Consider the following 17,509-nt stretch of genomic DNA (forward strand, 5'->3'; position numbering starts at 1 on the left):
CCATGATTCACGGAGCCTCAGATAGGCCTCCACCTTGGGCTAGAAGCCCTAGCCCCATGAGACTTAGCAGATGCTGGAACAGTCAGCCAATCACAGGTGAGGTAGAGGAAAAAGATGACATCATAGGCAAATTAGTATTTTGGTTGTTGTCTCCGCCTCTACAAAGCCAGCGTCACTTTTATGCGCTCAGAAGAGAAACAGCTGGTGTTTGACTAAATATTTGACTTCAGAAAGAAATGTATTTTGTATTCCTCCTGCTGTGAACCGCTGCCATGCTAAAAAAAACACAGTAATAATGCAAATACAGCTGAGGAGTCCATGAGATTCTGTCCCTGAAACGTTTTATCAGACATTTGATTGAACTTATTTAGCTTCGAGAGCAGCAGAGCAAGGCTTTGAGAGAAAAGCTGAGCTGCACATGTAATGCTGTCCTCCTTCTTCTTCTGCAGGTTTGGTCTGTTAAACAGAAAACCAACCACGTCTGCCCGTCGGCTGCCTCCTCCCCTGGACATGCTGCCTGCATTAATATTCAACCCCTCAGCCAATCAGCAGAGCAGGGTGGATGACATCATGGACTAGGGAACAGTGAGCAGCCAGTGAAGCATCCAGCCTGCCGAACAAGCTTGCTTTTAGGGTCAGGAACTGGTCTGACAAGAGAATGGCAATCCTGCCTTTAAACTGTCAGTAGGACTGTACGGCTGGCGATGAATCCACCAGGACTCCAGACCCAAAGGCGAACCACTGAGCAAGAGAATGTGAAGACATATTTCAGGTAATTCCCTCTCTGTGTAAGGCAATAAGGGATGTGGAGGGGGAGGCAGAGGAAGGAGGAGAGGAGAGGAGGAGGAGGGGGAGGCTGTGTATGTAGGGGTGCTTTGTAGCCTTTTTTTTCTTCCTCCACTCTGCATTCTGCTCTGCTAAGGAGGCAGCTGTTTCATCAGCAGTCTGTCGGCCAGAGCGAAATGGAAATGGATGCCTGCATCAGATTTGCTGGAACGTGTTTTATATCATCATATTCCATCCCCCTGCATCACATCATCTGTGTGTACACTCCCCTGTGCCTCGCAAACAGCATCCTTTTGATGGGGAGCTGTTAGAATCAATGGTGGCATTTGTATGGGCCTGGTGTGTGTGTGTGTGTGTGTGTGTGTGTGTGTGTGTGTGTGTGTGTGTGTGTGTGTGTGTGTGTGTGTGTGTGTGTGTGTGTGTGTGTGTGTGTGTGTGTGCGTGTGTGTTTCAGTCCTGGAGAAATGCAGCTGCTGCAGTGGCAACACTGAAGCAAAAGAGAAGCAGAGCTATTTTGGGGTTGTAAAGCTTGAGCAGCCGGACGTTTTTGAGCTGTACGTGCTGTGGATGGGAGGGTGATGGATGGTTAATGTGCTGATGGATGCTCTTTTGTTATCTCTGCACCGCCTAACGTATGGCCTCTCTAAAGTGGGCATCGTGAAGAAATGTCTTTCAGTAATCACACACGACAGAGACGTGATCCCCCGTGTCCCAGCTTCAACACGGTTGTGTGCAGCAGCTTCATGGCGGCTGTAGTCAGAGGGAGACGTACAACATCTGGTCACCTGACTTCATTGGGGATCGGAGTGGGGGTGGGGGCCGGTTCTCTGAAAGCTGAGCTGTTCTTCCTCGGATTCTTCCACAGCCGTCAGAAGAACTGACTGCAGAACAAGCTGAATCTGCATCTCCACGTCTTCTCTGCCCGTTGCACTGGAAAAAATCTAAATCATACCAAGTATATTTGTCTCATTGAGTATCTCATTACACTTGATATAAGATTCAATTGCCTAACATATAGATATAGGGACTTGTTTTAATACAATACATCTTGAATATCTTGTTAAGTGAAAAAGTTGTTGTTTTGAGTCATATTTCACATGAAAAAAGCTTTTAAAAGGGTTTTTAAGCTAATTTCAAGATCTCTTTTAACTCAAAAGTCCTAAATATCACATTTTATTTCAAGACATCTTGACAAGCAAATTTTCACTAGTTCCATTGGCAGATTTTTTTGCTTATTTCAAGCAAAAACATCTTGTATTTGTTGTTTTTTTACTTATTTTTGGAGGGGCATTGTCGTTGTGTCAGAGCCGGCGTAGAGGGAGCGGGAGATTCCTCTCCCAGGAAGCGCAGTCATCCTGCGAGAAGCAGGGCTTGATGGGAAACCTGTTGTCTGGCGTGGAGGAGGGATGTTAGGGAGTTATGTCAGTGATTGAGGGAGGGTTGGATGATTGTAGATGGGGACTGGGGGATGGGTTACTGAAGGTGCTACTCCCTGTGAGCGCTGGCCTGTTGTATTGATTTAGATGTGATACTCGCCCATCCATTTACATATAATCTATCTGTCAAAAACCTTCAACTCTGTGCCCTCCGAGCGCCACGTCTGCTTCCACAGGAAAGAGCTACAGCTACAGAAGTCATCTAATGTGTCACATTTAGACGGCAGCCAGCCAGCCACTCTGAGTTGCTGTGATACACCATTAGAGCAAAAGTGTTTAGTGCTTAAAAGTCCTGCTGTTTGGCAGATTTGTGTAGCTGTCGATGGATTATCAGTCTCCATTGCTCTTCTGCTGTGCATCACACTGGTCCTGCCATGATCCACATGCCACATGGATCATATATTCATTACACCTTTATCTACAGCAGCCCAACCAGGGCAAATTGACATTTAATGGCTGCACAGTTTGCATCTCTGTCTCGACTGATGTTGGGCTACTTACCATCAATAGACATTGTCGATATATATGTCAGCTGTTGTCTGTGTGTAGGTTAAATGGTGTTTTCTCATGTAGATACAAAGAACTCAGACAGGGACCAAGCCAAAGTCTTAAAATCTGACTTTTTGCATATTCTGTGCTGCTAAAAGTGAAAATAAAATTGCAACATCGGCGTGGTGTTGCTGAATTGTTCAGGCAGCTTTTCGTGCCTTGATTTGTAAATAAGCAAAGTGACTCTTATGTTTATGAGTCACATGATTATTGGGAGAAACTATTTTATTTTGAATTGACAGGGAGGAATGTAGCATAAAACAAAGAGAAAGTCATTTGGTAGATTATCTTGTGAAGGAGATGATGGCTTGAATGATTTGTTATACTGTAATAAATAAGTTTTGTGCTTCCTGTAAATGATAAATGCTTTTATTCCAGCAGATGCAACCACACCAGCAACTAAAAACTACTTAACCAATAACTAGTTATGTTTATAACACCATTATCTGTGATAATACATAAGGAACTATCTAGCTTGCCTGGCCTAAATTTGGCTGCATTTTTATAAACGTGATTGCAGACCACAAATGATGGAGGCAGCGCCTCATTTGTGCACCGAGGCAGCGTAAAGTATTTCTTATTTTCAGCATGCCAGTCTGTTTGTCTCCACCAGTCTTAGCGTGCCGTTCTGGGCTTCCCTATTTTTCCACTGGTCAGTGTAACCCAACACATGCAGCTTGTCTTACCCCACCTCAGTTAACAAAAGCAGCAGACATAGAGCCTCATCTTGGCCTGTAGCCTGCTAACCGGCCTGCCTGAAATATGATAGTTGGACCCACAAAACGCATATAAGGAGGCCTCCATCTGTTGAGGACTCAGTCTGGGTGAGTTATGCTGCTATTGTTAAGTGGAGTTATCATTTGCACTCGTGCTGGCCGTTTGTGCACGGTGGCCCCATGTAAGGGTTGCTCGTGTGCGTGTGTGTGTGTGTATTTAAGGGCACAGAACGGAGCAGCAGTCTTGCAGTAGGTGTGTTGCAGCTACAGTCTGTGTGTTGTGGATTAGCATGTAGGATTGGAAGCCATCTGGCCATTTTGTCTCAGAAAGGGGAGGGGGAGTTAGCAAGAGAGACAGAGGAAACACTCACACACTGACACATTGACACAGCTCCCTCTGTAATCTCCCTACTTGATGTCTGTTGCTACTTAGAGCAGGTTTACTTGCATGCGTGACTATCAGTGTTTATTAGTTGTCCGTCTGTGGACACTACACATACAGATAATCCCAAGGACTTCTACTGTTTCCAGCATGTAAAGCACAAACTACAAATACGGCTTCGGGATAGTCAAGAGAAATGCCTGGGGAGGATTCAAGATCACAGACAGTGTGACGTGTTTAAGCCTTTACAATAAGATGGATATTCCAGATGCTTAAAGACTGTGGAGAATAAAGGGATGAAATGTTGCAGAGGAGGAAATGGGCTCAGAGATTAAACATTTTCTCTCGGTCGATAGTTTGCAGAGTGTTGCAGAAAGAAGAAGAGAAGAATACTGAGGGATTTAAAATGTTGAAGGCCATCAGGTGGAAAGAGTTTCAGAATATTCAAAGACTTGTAGATGTTACATGAAAGGTGACGCATGGGACAATAACTTCATATTCTAACCTTTTTTTTCTTCCATTGATTTCATGACTGTTTTCAATGTGTTAAAACTTCTCGGTCTGTAATGAATATGATAAAAGTGGGAGATTTTTATTTCTGCTGGACAATAAAGCAACGAGCCAGATGATTTAAGACCTCTTTTATGACACTTTTAGGCCGACTTGGGTCAATTGGTCCTTATTAACGGTATAAAAACAACTTCCTTGGTTGGATTCTCCTTCTGGTTCCCTAAAGACTCCACCAGCAACTATTGAATAAACCTTTACACGTAACTTCAGTGCCAAGGTGCAGGGTTTCTCCATTTAAAAAAAAAAAAAAAAAGATCTTTAAAAAAGATGCATGGATAATGTCTTTTGCATTGTTCTCTGGCGTGTTGTCTCCATATTTTACTCCTCACAGGTCTTCTTCGTGTATTAGGGCCTTTAAAAGTTATATTCAAGATATTTGAACCTATTTGCAAAATGACAATAAGTCCCAGATTTGGTGTTTGGTGCAGGCAAACATCCACATTTATCAGCCTCTCAGAAAACCACGTTCTTCAGCTTAAAAGCCTCTGTTAAAGAGAAGGATCACATCAGAGTCAGCTTCGCTCTCATCTATAAGCTGCTGGAAAGGTTAGCTTTCACTTCCCTTCACAAAGCTTTCACACCTTCTTTGGAGTCTCTTTGTTTTGTTGCTCTAGTGCAACACATGTTGGTTTTTCCAGGTACCATATTGCAGCTTTAATTCAGATTTCAGGTGAGCACTGCAAAAGGTTTCCAACTGTCTGTAGAAGCAATGCAAGCGGTGCTAAGGGAAGTTCAAATCGGCAAATAACTTTTTCTTGAAGAGGAGCTGAAATATTTCAAGTTGGACTGAGAAATGTTTTTGAAAATGAGGAATCTTGCTCTTTCAGAGAGGTTAGACGGCTATAAAATTGTGCTTTGGGGTAAAATCAGGTCTTTTTGACACTAAGGACTAAGGAACAATGTCCCCATAAAGAGCCAGAAGGCTTAGTAATGAGGTGAATGTTGGTTGCTTTTTGCCTTTTGCTTGGCAGAATGAGCTACTGTGTTGTTTTATTTATTACCCATAATACATTCTGATAGAGTTTTACCACCTGATAAAATAAACTGCCTCAATGGTAGCTGTTGCAGGGGGAGGAGCTCAAACTGTCAGAACACAAGGGGCAGCTTTTTTATCACCTCTGAGCATTCAGCAATTTATCATTAAAGTGATATTATTCACTTTAATGCAATTTGCAGCGTTCCGATGTTAATAGAAAAATCTGGAAATAAGAACTGACAATATGTGTGTGCACGTGTGTGTGTGTGTGTGTGTGTGTGTGTGTGTGTGTGTGTGTGTGTGTGTGTGTGTGTGTGTGTGTGCATTAGAGAGCAGCAATGGAGCAGGTTTGCCAGAACTAAATATTGAATGACAGAGCGTGCTCTCAAGCCTCCCCAGCAGGGGAGTTCAGGAATGGATGGGATGATGCCTGGTAAAATGAGAGTCAGTGCAGAGTGTAGGCTTTGGGGATTAAATAGGTCTTGAGTGTGTGGACTAAGCTGTTTTTTTTTTAGCTTTGTTTTAAATATGGGGATCATTCGATAGAAAAAAAAAAGTCGTGTGGCGAGACTGCTGAATCCTTTGATTATTTGAGAGTAATCAGCTACTGATGAGAAATTAAGGCCGGTTATTGTCAGCATGCCTTACCGATCTCATTAGTTCTGTGCTATTTGATCGGCACCGGACAAGATCAATATGTGGAGCCTTAACGAGCAAACTAAAAGTGTATTTATAGTGATTTATATTACTGCAGAAATGTTTGATATGGGGAGTTTAGGAGATCACTGCTTTATGATTAGAGATGTTCACGCACTGTGCTGTGTGTGAAATACAATATGATTCAGTAATATCATAGAAGACAAATAAACTTAATAAGAAAGAGTGTGAAACTGGAATCTCCTGATTTTCTGAGGGATCTAGTGGGTCAGCGTGAATGGACACTTTAAAGGGGAAGAACGCCTAATTCATTTATTTAGGTTTGCCTTTGATATCGTGTAATCATGCTCTAGTTGGCATGTTATTAATGGGCGTAGGGCTTTCATACCCACACGATTAAAAGACGTTATCCTCTAAGGCAGGGGTCTCCAACCTTTTTCCCTCTGAGAGCTACTTTAACAAAATAAAAATGGCCGAGAGCTACTCGTGTTTTGTAACATTTATTATCATCGCTCATTTTGAACAAACAAACTCAATAAGCCTTCTTTTCCTGAACATTTACAATATGTTACTGTCCACATCTCACATTCTGTATTAAAACATCACAAAAAAATATTATTATCATTACTACAAATACAGATATTGTTACTTATTCATTTATCCTTGTTATATATGTCCATGTCACTGTATCACACTTCACAAAACTATTTACATGCACCAAGACATCTGAAAATGAAATGTTATTATGGATCACTTACAATTTCTACAAACCAAGAATCACTGTTGCCTCTGCACTCAACGCCACGCAATAGGATGGCGCAACAACCAATCAGAGCGTCGTCACACCAACGGAGAAAGCTGGTAAATTAAACTTTTTTTGGCAAATAAGTATTGGGAGTGTTGGAAGGGGCGGGACACTGTGAATTTTGATTGGACATAAATTTAAGTAGATTTGCCGAGGGACCAATCAAGTTTTCAAATTAATGTATGATTCATTGGCCCTTTGGCGAGCTACTTGGAAAGGGGCGGCGAGCTACTGGTAGCTCGCGAGCGACGCGTTGGAGACCCACCCTCTAAGGCATGTGGATCTCCTAAAAATAGAAGTTGAAACATGTTTTTTAAATTTGGATTATTTGTTGCATAAAGCATGTGACTGTAGTCACGAGAAGAAATGAGAAATAAATAAACTATCCCTATATAATGGATGACAACTGATTTTTTTATTTGTTTGAAAAACTGTGTTTAGATGTGTTTTAATCCTCCTACTATCAGAGTTCCTCGATGAATTTTGAAACATGAGCTTACAGTAAGTTGTGACTCTTCCTCTTTCACTTGCATCCTTTTACAGCTAAACTCGCTCGTTCCTTTTATCACCCGAGTTTTGGCAGTTTTTTTGCAGAAGGGGGAACGAGTTAAAAAGGTGTTGCAACATTTGACAAAATCTGATATCACAAATGTTTTCATCAGCTGATGTGCAACAGAAACCTGATGAGAATGTCTTTGTGATATCTTTGCCACTTTTTGTGTGTTAGCTGCATAATATTGTTTTTTTGTACCTTTAACGAAGCAAAAACTGCATATTGCAGCGTAAACAAAGGCAAAAACAACGGTAGAAATTCTTTGGACTGGGGTAGCATAGTTGTTACAGTGCTTGTGCTACAACAGGCTGTCAGTTAGTATTGTGATCCCCTAAACTGAGGCCAGGTCGTGACCAAAACCAGAATTAATTGAGATCAAAACAAGGGTTAAAGAACCAGGTAAAGAAGATTTGTAGAATTTAAAGTATCATAACTGAACACAAATGTGTCAAATACAGAGCAATGGCAACAAATAAGTACTGATATGGTCTTTATCTGACCAGTTTCTTACCATAACACCGGAATAACAGTCTTCTTTTATTGGAAATATTATGTCAGAACTGACAACGGCTAATACTGTAACTACTCTGGATCCTTAAATATATGTGAACTAAATTGTGCGCCAGGTGGTAAACAGATGGAGAACATGCAGAAACATACAGCCTACAGGAGGTTATACGGGTACAGTGTGATGAAATTTGTGCCATCTTTACATATGGACTTTGTTTCCCGATGAATTCTTCGAGGTTTAGTTAGACCGTTGATTTTTGCAGAATATTTGGCTCACATATCCTGATCCTTTGGTCACTTTCTTGGAGCACTTGCAAAGGGGAGGCAGCAGATAACAATGAAAGAGCATTTCAAATCAGAGATGAGCCAACTTATTGGTTACATATGAAACAGGATAGTTTACATCTAATTGGCATAATAACTAAATAACAACACAGGGTAATTTATTATCTTTATCCCCTTGGTTCAGAGTAGGATGGCAAAAGGCAAAAGTCCCTGGATGTGGCAGAATTGTCCCTGAAACTGTTTCCATTTTAACTGTGCATTTAAAAAAAAAAGGGATCACAAATCCTCAGGCCATCTTCTGCTGCAGGAAACATGGACTGTATAAAAGAAGTGAAGTCACCACTCTGAGGTCACCCATTGGTTTGTCAACGGACATTTTGAAGCCTTGAGTTTGGTGTCGCCGTCTTTTTTTTTTTTTTAGCCATAATGCTGGAGGGTGATGCCTTAAACCAGATTGCACAAAAACATTTATAAGTCAGTGGGGTTACATGGCACTGTAAAAATCGGATTAAGGGCTAAATTACAATAAGACTGAGTTATTAAAGGGATAGTTCGCCTCTTTTGATATGAAGCTGTATACATCCAATATTAGCAATATCATTTATGAACATTTTCTTACCCCCTGCTCCGTCCTGAGTTCCAGCCTCGTTTTGGCATTGACAAAAGTAGTCCGGCTAGTTGGCTGGGGTTTAAAAAATAAAGCGTTTTGATTCTCAAAACAATATGCGGTCAAAAGAGTAATACATTTGCATCACAAAATCGTTTTTCAGGAAAAAGTCAGACCTCACAATCGCTTGGCACTATTTTCTCTCCCTTCGTATCACTGCCTGCTGTGTAGACCGTGCAGACCGAGCAGTCCCCTGCTTCCGAGCAGCAAACACCGTAACAGGCGCGGCTGTTGGCAGGTGGCATACAGCTTCATGTCAAAAGAGGCGAACTATCCCTTTAATCAGACAAGAAATTGGATCGGATCGGGTTACTCGCGATCGGATTGAGACCCCGAGATAACTCGGTTGAAAGTCAAATTAAACCTGCTTCTAGATGATGAAGCTCGTGGTGAATTAGACTTTGCGTTCTGCGCCAGAAGTCGAAGGAGACGATATTACTGTTGTTGTCGCCGTCAGAAAGAAACAAACAACGCGATGGAGAATGCTCCGTTGTGCATCGCGTTTGTGCAACAAGCAGCTCATCACAGACCAAATGTAGAGCAGGGGTCTCACACTGATCTGTGAAAGGGCCGGTGTGGCTGCAGGTTTCTGTTCCAACCCCGCAGCAGAACAGCTGACTTGTTTCATTCAATTAACTGAACTGTCTGCACTGAAGGTCTTAACCAGTTCAGTTCAGTTCACACCGGCCCTTTCACTAATCAGTTTGAGACCCCTGATGCAGAGGGACGTAGCTTCATCTTGCTCTTCGTTCGCCATCTTTCTCCAATACCTGGGTTTGTTGTTGTTGTTGGTGGTGAAGGGGTCAACAGGAAGTGGCTCTATTAGCAATAGTTGGAATGGGTACAGCGCCACCTATCATACCGGGGTATGACACGCTTTGTGCCAATGATTCGATTCATTCATCGCCATATATCCAAGGAGAATTACCCTTGCTCACATAAGGAGCATAGTCCAACTTTAGCTATAATCGAATTACTCTCATCATGTAGACCCGCTGACTGAGGCCTAACTTCTGGGGAAAATGTATTAACTCAGTAGTTCATAAAATAATTTGCTGCATTTGAATATGAGTCTGATTGTCTTGAGGCCGACCCCTTGTGAAAATCTGTGGACATTGCGCATCAAGGCACTCGTTTGTTGTCTGTTAGCAAAAAAAAAAAACAATTCAATAAAGTTTGGTGACCACTGGCTATGGTTGCTTCATATCACTCTTCCTCTATTTGAGCCACAATAGTTTAAGTGGAAGCCAGAAACTCGTTAGTGTCAGGTGAATCCACAACAACTATCTTCTTAAGCCAGATTAGAGAAAAGGGAAAGGGAGAAGACTGGGTGAGGAGAACAGAGACAAAAGAGGAGAGGTAATGACACGATTGCCAGTGGTGTAATGAAACATGGTTGATAAGTCGATGAATCAGCTGAAATCAGCTGAGTGAACTGTGCTCTGTCACGATCAGCTTAGACGACTAATTTCTCCTCCACGCCTTACAAACAGGACAGCGAAGTGCAACAAAAGTGACACCTTGCAGTGTGAAAAGGGCTTTTATTCCTCAGCCTGTGTGGGGGAAAAGAAAATGCAAACTAAAAATCGTTTGAGAGGGCGAACCTTTGACTTGGGAAGGGCTGAGCTCCTTCATGTAACCTCTTCTTCTTCTGCGATGTCATTCCCCCTCTCTGCCCCCTGATTCCTGTCTCTCTTCAACTATCCTGCCCATTAAAAGCATAAAAGCCCCCCCAAAAAATCATTAAAAAAAAAAAAAAAAACAGGCTTACCTGCTTGTCAATTTAGTTTAAGTTTTAGCCGCTAATCTTAAGATTTGTTGCTCATGTTTCCTACCTTTAAGCAATATTCCTTTTTTTGTGCGACGCGTTCAATGACAAAGCACAAATCACAATTTCCAGCTTCTGACCGTGAGAAAAACTATGAATGCCTTTTAGAAGTTAGATTTCCTAGTTGAGAAATAAATCATCAGACAAGTTACTGATGGAGCTTTATTAGCTCATTCCTTTCTCAAGTTCATGGAACAGCTGATGAGAATCTGCCGTTAATACGAATCTGCTTCATCGTCCCGTTTCCGACGTACAGCGAATGCAGCGTGATTTGAAGCTGAAGTTGGGTGGAGATAGAGATGTTGAGCCACATAAAGATCCTCCACAAATGGAAACCGTCCTCTTTAGGGACATATTTTGGCCATGGCTGAGCTTTTTCAAAAGCTTTATCGAGTTGGAAGTTAATTCAGACACCCAAGTATGTGCTTTCAAGCACAGAAAATGTTACCATGGCATTATTTGAACATACAGTATACGTATTTCAGCCTTTATTGTGAAACTGCAGAGTAACGTAACTGCAACACATTCTGAAGCGAGACTGTGGTGAATCTTTGTTGTCACCTTCAAGTTATTTTGATTCTACAAATCTTTTAAATTTGAGCAAAATCCATAATTTAAGCAGCATGTACTGTCACGCCTGCAACTTTTTGTTCTATCACAATCTGAGGCATAAATGCATTTAACATCTTTTATTAAGATTTCTTCAATACATCATTTTTGAGAGTCTGCACAGACATGGATGCATCTTTCTAGTGAATAATGCAAACAAACAAGCATGAGGTGGTAATATCCACCCTATGATTCAGAAATCTGAGTAATTGCATTGAAAAATGATTAAGAAATGAAATCCTCTCTGTCTAACTGAGACATTGCAGAGAGAAAATACTGTTGGTTTCAAGGTAAGACCATCAAAAAGTAGCTTTCAGACCAGGCTTATGACCCAAACTGAGCACTGCAGGACGACTGTCTGCAGACAGCAGTTTTATCATAAGGAAAGTTGCACCAGTGTTCTCATAAAACTTCCTGCAAAAAAGTAAAGATATAAGTGGCTCAAAATGTCAAAATGTCAAACGATGACGGTGTTATTGACAAGTCGGTGTGAGGTATCCACGTAATGAAAGCAACCAAACATCAGGCACTTCAACTCCAAACTAAATGACACAATTTTCCAGAAGATAGTGTTGCATGATTGGCCACATAAGGTTTGGATCATGTTACATTAATTCTCCTAATTTACCTTAAAAGGGAGTCTTCTTTCACCGAGTTTTACAGACTCCCCCTCACCCGGCCTGTATTTCAAATTAAATGGAGTAGCACGCCGTCTGCTCTGCGGCTCTGGGTATTTCTTTTCTGACCTTGAGAGGCCAACCACTTGAGAGAGCAGTGACATCTTGACGTCTGTGTTTCCTCACTCGGAGCTGTTTTAATGTCTTTTTTGTTGTGTCTTTCTGCTTTACTCTGAGTTGATTTGTCTGTCTGTTAGAAGCTTGAGTTGCCTGCGTGTGCTGAAAAACCTCCACAGACATGGACAGACATCACCGAGCAAAAGGAGATGACAATGGAGTATCCCTCCCTCTTCCATATACTTTGGATGTCCTCGAACTGTCTATCCCGTCCAAGTAATCAGCATCCTTCAAAGAAGCACAGCCAAAGCTAAAGCCAAGTAAAACTGAGAGTAAGTCCTAATCAGGGGCATGGAGAGCCGAGCTTATGGAACCCTCCCCCCACTGTGGGGCCATTACTGGGCTGCCATGGGCTCAAGATTAGAGCCTCTTCCTGTGTTAGCCATTCAAATTCAGCATTAATGTTTGAAAGAGGGGAGAAAAACGCCTGCTCTTCATGGATAGTTTAAATATTTTATGGAAGAGAAATGTGAAAACATGCACAGTAATATCTGAGCCGAGCTCATGTGTTTGTGGTGCTTTTCTGCTTTTTTTTTAGACACTTTCTTATGTCACTCGGTGGCGTAATTTCAGAGAAATCTGTGCGGATTTGCTGTTGTACACTTGTGTTGTTCTCAGTTTCAGGCAGATAAAAGTCACATCTCCGGTTGATTTTTAATGTTCGGAGCCGAGCCTTGTGTGCGTTTCAGAAAGAAGAGCTGCTTGTTTTAGGGACACAGCGTTCACAGATCGCCTGCCTGCACAGGAAATAGGTCAGTGTTTTATGTGAGTGAAGAATCGGTAACGTCCAGGCATTCACCAATCTGCCATTTTTAGCCTTTGAACTTCACAGCAGAGCTGGAGCAGTAGTCAGCAGGCAGGTAGACGGCCTCACAGCCTTGCTGCCTTTAGGTCCTCAGATTTGCGATTAAAGACTTTTAGCTTTTTTAGGTGTTGAATTCTCATTGTTGGCTGACAGAGAAGCTATAACAGTCGGACACTAATTAGCTATTTAGCTCATATCATTCAGCAACGTGGCTCTCCAAGTTGACCACTGAAATTTGCTGTTCACAGCCCGCTTTAACCTTTTATGTAAGCGTGCTCTGTGTTGCATGCTAAGGGAAAGCTGTACAGAATGACTCACTGTAGTGACCTCGAGAAATGAATAAATCCTGTGTTTAGCATGTTGAAACGCTTTGAATCATCACTTGATGCTGTGGCCCTATTTTTTCTGAGCAGACCACGATTTGATGGATTAGATCCACGTTGCTCGTGTCGGCTCTGTTATTCGAGTTTGTATCTTTTGATGAAAGTTGTATCGCATAAAACCTCTTATAGTCTCGAGTGAGGTGACGTCAGTACGTGAAAGACCAGGCAGAGCCAGCTCAATTGAAATGATTCAACAATCACCTGTGAGAACATGTTGTAGAAATATTTGAGAAATGTTATTTCACTGAACTGAATTACTTTCATTTTGCTTTGAATTCAAAATCAAACAGCAGAGTAAAGACTTGTGACGCTCATGGAGGAATTTATTGATCTTAATAGACTCACTAAACCTTTTCTGATCTAAGCCAAAGAGTTCATCTTAAATATTTCTGGTTTATGAAGCTCATGGTTGTGTGTTCTGTGTTGTCACAAGAAACAAACTGTGCTGGTGTTGCTGGTAAATAAAAAGCAGCAAAAGGTCTGCTTGTTTGCAACACAGCGCTTCTTCACTCGGCTCCTCGTAGCCTGGTTTGGTTGTGACTGAAATCGAATGGTTGTGTCTGAATTAGTGGGTCAGCGCAGTTTCCCCGACCTCCAGAACCGGACACTCACACGTGGTAAATCCAGGCTAAAGCGGAGTAAAATAAAACTTGTTTTCTTGGAAAAAGGATAAACGTATTACCCCAAAATCTTGAAACATTAATACAACGTTGACAATAACCTGGATTAATGGAGCAGTCTTAATAAAATAATGATACAACCAGGCCGGCTAAACTTCCATTAGATTTATCATTCAAACCACTCGTGCAGCCCAAAGTCCCCAGAAATCCCAAATATCAGTTATTCATTCATCTATTTCAGCAGTTCCCCCTCACACACCACCACTAAAATCTCAAATACATAGTTACTTAAATTCTGTATATCTACCCCAAAACTCACTCAAATGATTCTCCCCTGATGTTGTGAAACAATCGTTTTACGTCTTGTTCACAGGCTACATAACAGAGTCTGCATTGGGTGTAAGTGCACGCCCCAGAAAAACCTTGAAAAAAGCCGTGTAAATTCATTTTTTTATGTGCTGTTGTTATCAAATGGCTGTCTCCATTGTATCCACACATTTCAGACGCTAGGCTAATACATACAGTAGCAAATTAACACCAAAAGAAGCTTTGCAGTAGTGCACAGCCTCAGTAAATCTGGGCCTTAGTCCAGGTCCAGTCAGGTGAGAAGAGACGACCCGAATGCAGATTTAGAAATGAAAACTATATCAAAAACTTTAAGAACAGACAAAAAAAACCACCTAACTATGACCATGAAAAACCACTTGGATCATAACAAAAGCAACATCGGTGACGGTGAGGATCTGACAATGAATGCTGGGAGTTTAAATGCAGAGGAGGGCGATTAGTGAGTGAAGGCAGCTGAGGGAAGAAACAGGTGAAGTGAGTGGAGCTGATGACTGGACAGAAGAGAGGCTGAGGGAAGTGAGGAAATGATGCAGACGTGACAAACACCTTTAATACAAAACACAGCTGCATCAGTCTATGTAGAAAACACGAGCTGCTTCGGTGGTGATACTTTGTTCTTAAGAGATATTTTTAAAAATGACACTAATGGGATAAACAGATGAAACAGGAAATTATAACCTGGCTTCATCCAGAGTTCATGTGATGAACATTCATGCACCCCCTTATTTGCATTTATGATAAAATGCAACAGTTTATCTTCTAGCGGAACATGATCCTCGTCGTGTCTCACCTTAAAGGGATAGTTCGCCTCTTTTGACATGAAGCTGTATGACATCCCATACTAGCAATATCATTTATGAACATCTTCTTACCCCCTGCTGCGTCCTGTGAGCCGAGTTCCAGCCTCGTTTTGGCGTTGACAAAAGTAGTCCGGCTAGTTGGCTGGGGTTTAAAAAATAAAGTGCTTTGCTTCTCAAAACAATATGCGTTCAAAAGAGTAATACATTTCCATCACAAAATCGTTCTCCAGGAAAAAGTCAGACCTCACAATCACTTGGCGATATTTTCTCTCCCTTCGTATCACTGCCTGCTGTGCAGACCGAGCAGTCCCCTGCTTCCGAGCAGCAAACATCGTAACAGGTGCGGCTGTCGGCAGGCAGCAGCACGCAGTGATACGAAGGGAGAGAAAATTGAGCCAAGCGATTGTGAGGTCTGACTTTTTCCTGGAGAACGATTTTAAGATGCAAATGTATTACTCTTTTGAAAGCATATTGTTTTGAGAAGCAAAACGCTTTATTTCTGTGGCCCCAGCCAACTAGCCGGACTACTTTTGTCAACGCCAAAATGAGGCTGGAACTCGGCTCACAGGACGCAGCAGGGGGTAAGAAAATGTTCATAAATTATATTGCTAATATGGGATGTCATACAGCTTCATGTCAAAAGAGGCGAACTATCCCTTTAAATGCTCAGTTCAGCATGAATTCCCTGAGTTCTGGTGCTCCAACATTCAGCTTTAATCACACTTTTTATCATGCAGATGGCGCACACGGCCTCCCACCGCGTCTTTCTTGTCGTCTCGACATCGGTTTCGTCCCCCACTCATTGTTGCTTTATTGTGTCATCATTGCGACACTCTTTTGTAAACACAAGTTTTGCTGTCAGCGACACGCCCAAACTCCAACCTGACAGAACCTGTTTTCTGCGTCTCACCTGGAAGTCACCCAGAGCAGCAGAAACCGCCTGCACAGTCCACCCCGCCACCGGTGCATCTTGGGAATAAGCCAGTGAATAATCAGGCAGTTCCTCTGTAGCTGCCTGGGTGTTTCAGTATCCCGGATGCCCTCCATCTAAGCAGGATCTAAATGCAACTTTGGTCAGACGTGAGTCACTTTTTCCATGAATCCGTCGTGGGTAATGGTGACTCAGGAGAACAGCTGATGTAACCACTATCTAAAAAAGATACAGGAGGGATTTTTTTCTGTATTCATCCATCATGATCCACGTTTCTGGCTTGTCACCCTTTTTGCCTTTCAGTGCATCACTCACATCCACCATTTATTGCCTCTTAACTCAGATAAGTCACTCTGTCAGTTTCGGAGGCCAGCAGTTTATGGGCCGACATTAACCTAATAACTTCCTTTGCTCATTATTGAGCAGATTACCCAAACTGGGAGATTCAAAGTGCAACATTATTTACAAAGTCAAATAAAATTGATTCAGAAACAACCAGACTGTTTATTTTAGATATTTATTTGATCTTGAAAAATATTCCAAATCAACTTAATTTACAGATATTGTCACTCTGGTCTGTATGAATAAAACATCAGAACTGGAGGTAATATTCCTTTTGTGAGGAAAGGACAGAATCCAAACTAATTTATGTGAACTGTGGGCAGTAATTTGTGGTTTCTCTTTATCAGACACGCATCATAGAGCAGCTACACAGTTAGAAAGACAACGAGATCCTCCGGTATCTGCTCTGTTGTCCTGCCCAAACAGGTTTGTGAGGAAACTGCTCGTTACTGGCATATATATACATCTCTTTCTGAAATGCAGGAGATGCACAGAAGGCTTGAGCAATAAAGCTGTTACCGGAGATACATTTGATTAGATTACAGCTTCTTATCATGTTGCATCTTTTCTGCTAATCTTATTTTCTCATTCAAAACCAGTTATTTTGGAAAGTTAAGTTGTAACCCGTCAGATTTTTGGTCTGTTACGTATAATCCCAAAGGGCACGGTGGAGGCACATGTGTAATTTGTCAGAGACGGCACGCAGCGTGTAAGAGCAGAGTAGTGTGTCTTTGTTTGCTAATGTAGGTCTTCACTGAGGGGGCAGCCTGGATATCCTGATTTCTGGGATGGCTGTGCACATCACATGATGGGATTGGCCTCGGGGTGAGGGAGTGAAGAGGTCTATGAGGGTGGTGGGATGGGTGGATGGAAGATGAGAGTGATGGAGGCGTTTCCTGGTGCCAGATTCTCTTAGATTCACCTCCTGGTTACTGTTTTCACAGCTGAACAGACTCCACCTCGGCTCCAGTTCTCCCCCACACACACAGCAAGGGCCAGTGTTTTCTATCCAAATCGGCTGTGCCAAGTATCTGCTGTGTGAGCAGAAAATTTGTCAATGTGCTGTATTTTATGAGAATTTGTGGAGGTGGTCAGTTTCACACCATTGTGCATTGTATAGGCTATCGTATAGTTGCTCAAATTAATCAAAGAAAAGC

The 17,509-nt window shown here is 42.0% G+C and overlaps 1 protein-coding gene across 4 annotated transcripts in view; it reads left to right on the top strand.

Moving 5' to 3' along the window:
* Window positions 1-568: 568 nt before the first annotated feature.
* The window catches only part of LOC142402214 (serine/threonine-protein kinase PAK 3), a 37,192-nt gene continuing 20,251 nt past the window's right edge, over window positions 569-17,509 (top strand). For all 4 annotated transcript variants that reach the window (XM_075487775.1, XM_075487776.1, XM_075487777.1 and 1 more), the window contains exon 1: window positions 569-772. The gene's annotated coding sequence lies outside the window, so the exon portion shown is untranslated. The remainder of the gene's footprint in view (window positions 773-17,509) is intronic.

This window comes from Odontesthes bonariensis, chromosome 16 (genome assembly GCF_027942865.1).
Source record: "Odontesthes bonariensis isolate fOdoBon6 chromosome 16, fOdoBon6.hap1, whole genome shotgun sequence".
NCBI lineage: Eukaryota > Metazoa > Chordata > Actinopteri > Atheriniformes > Atherinopsidae > Odontesthes > Odontesthes bonariensis.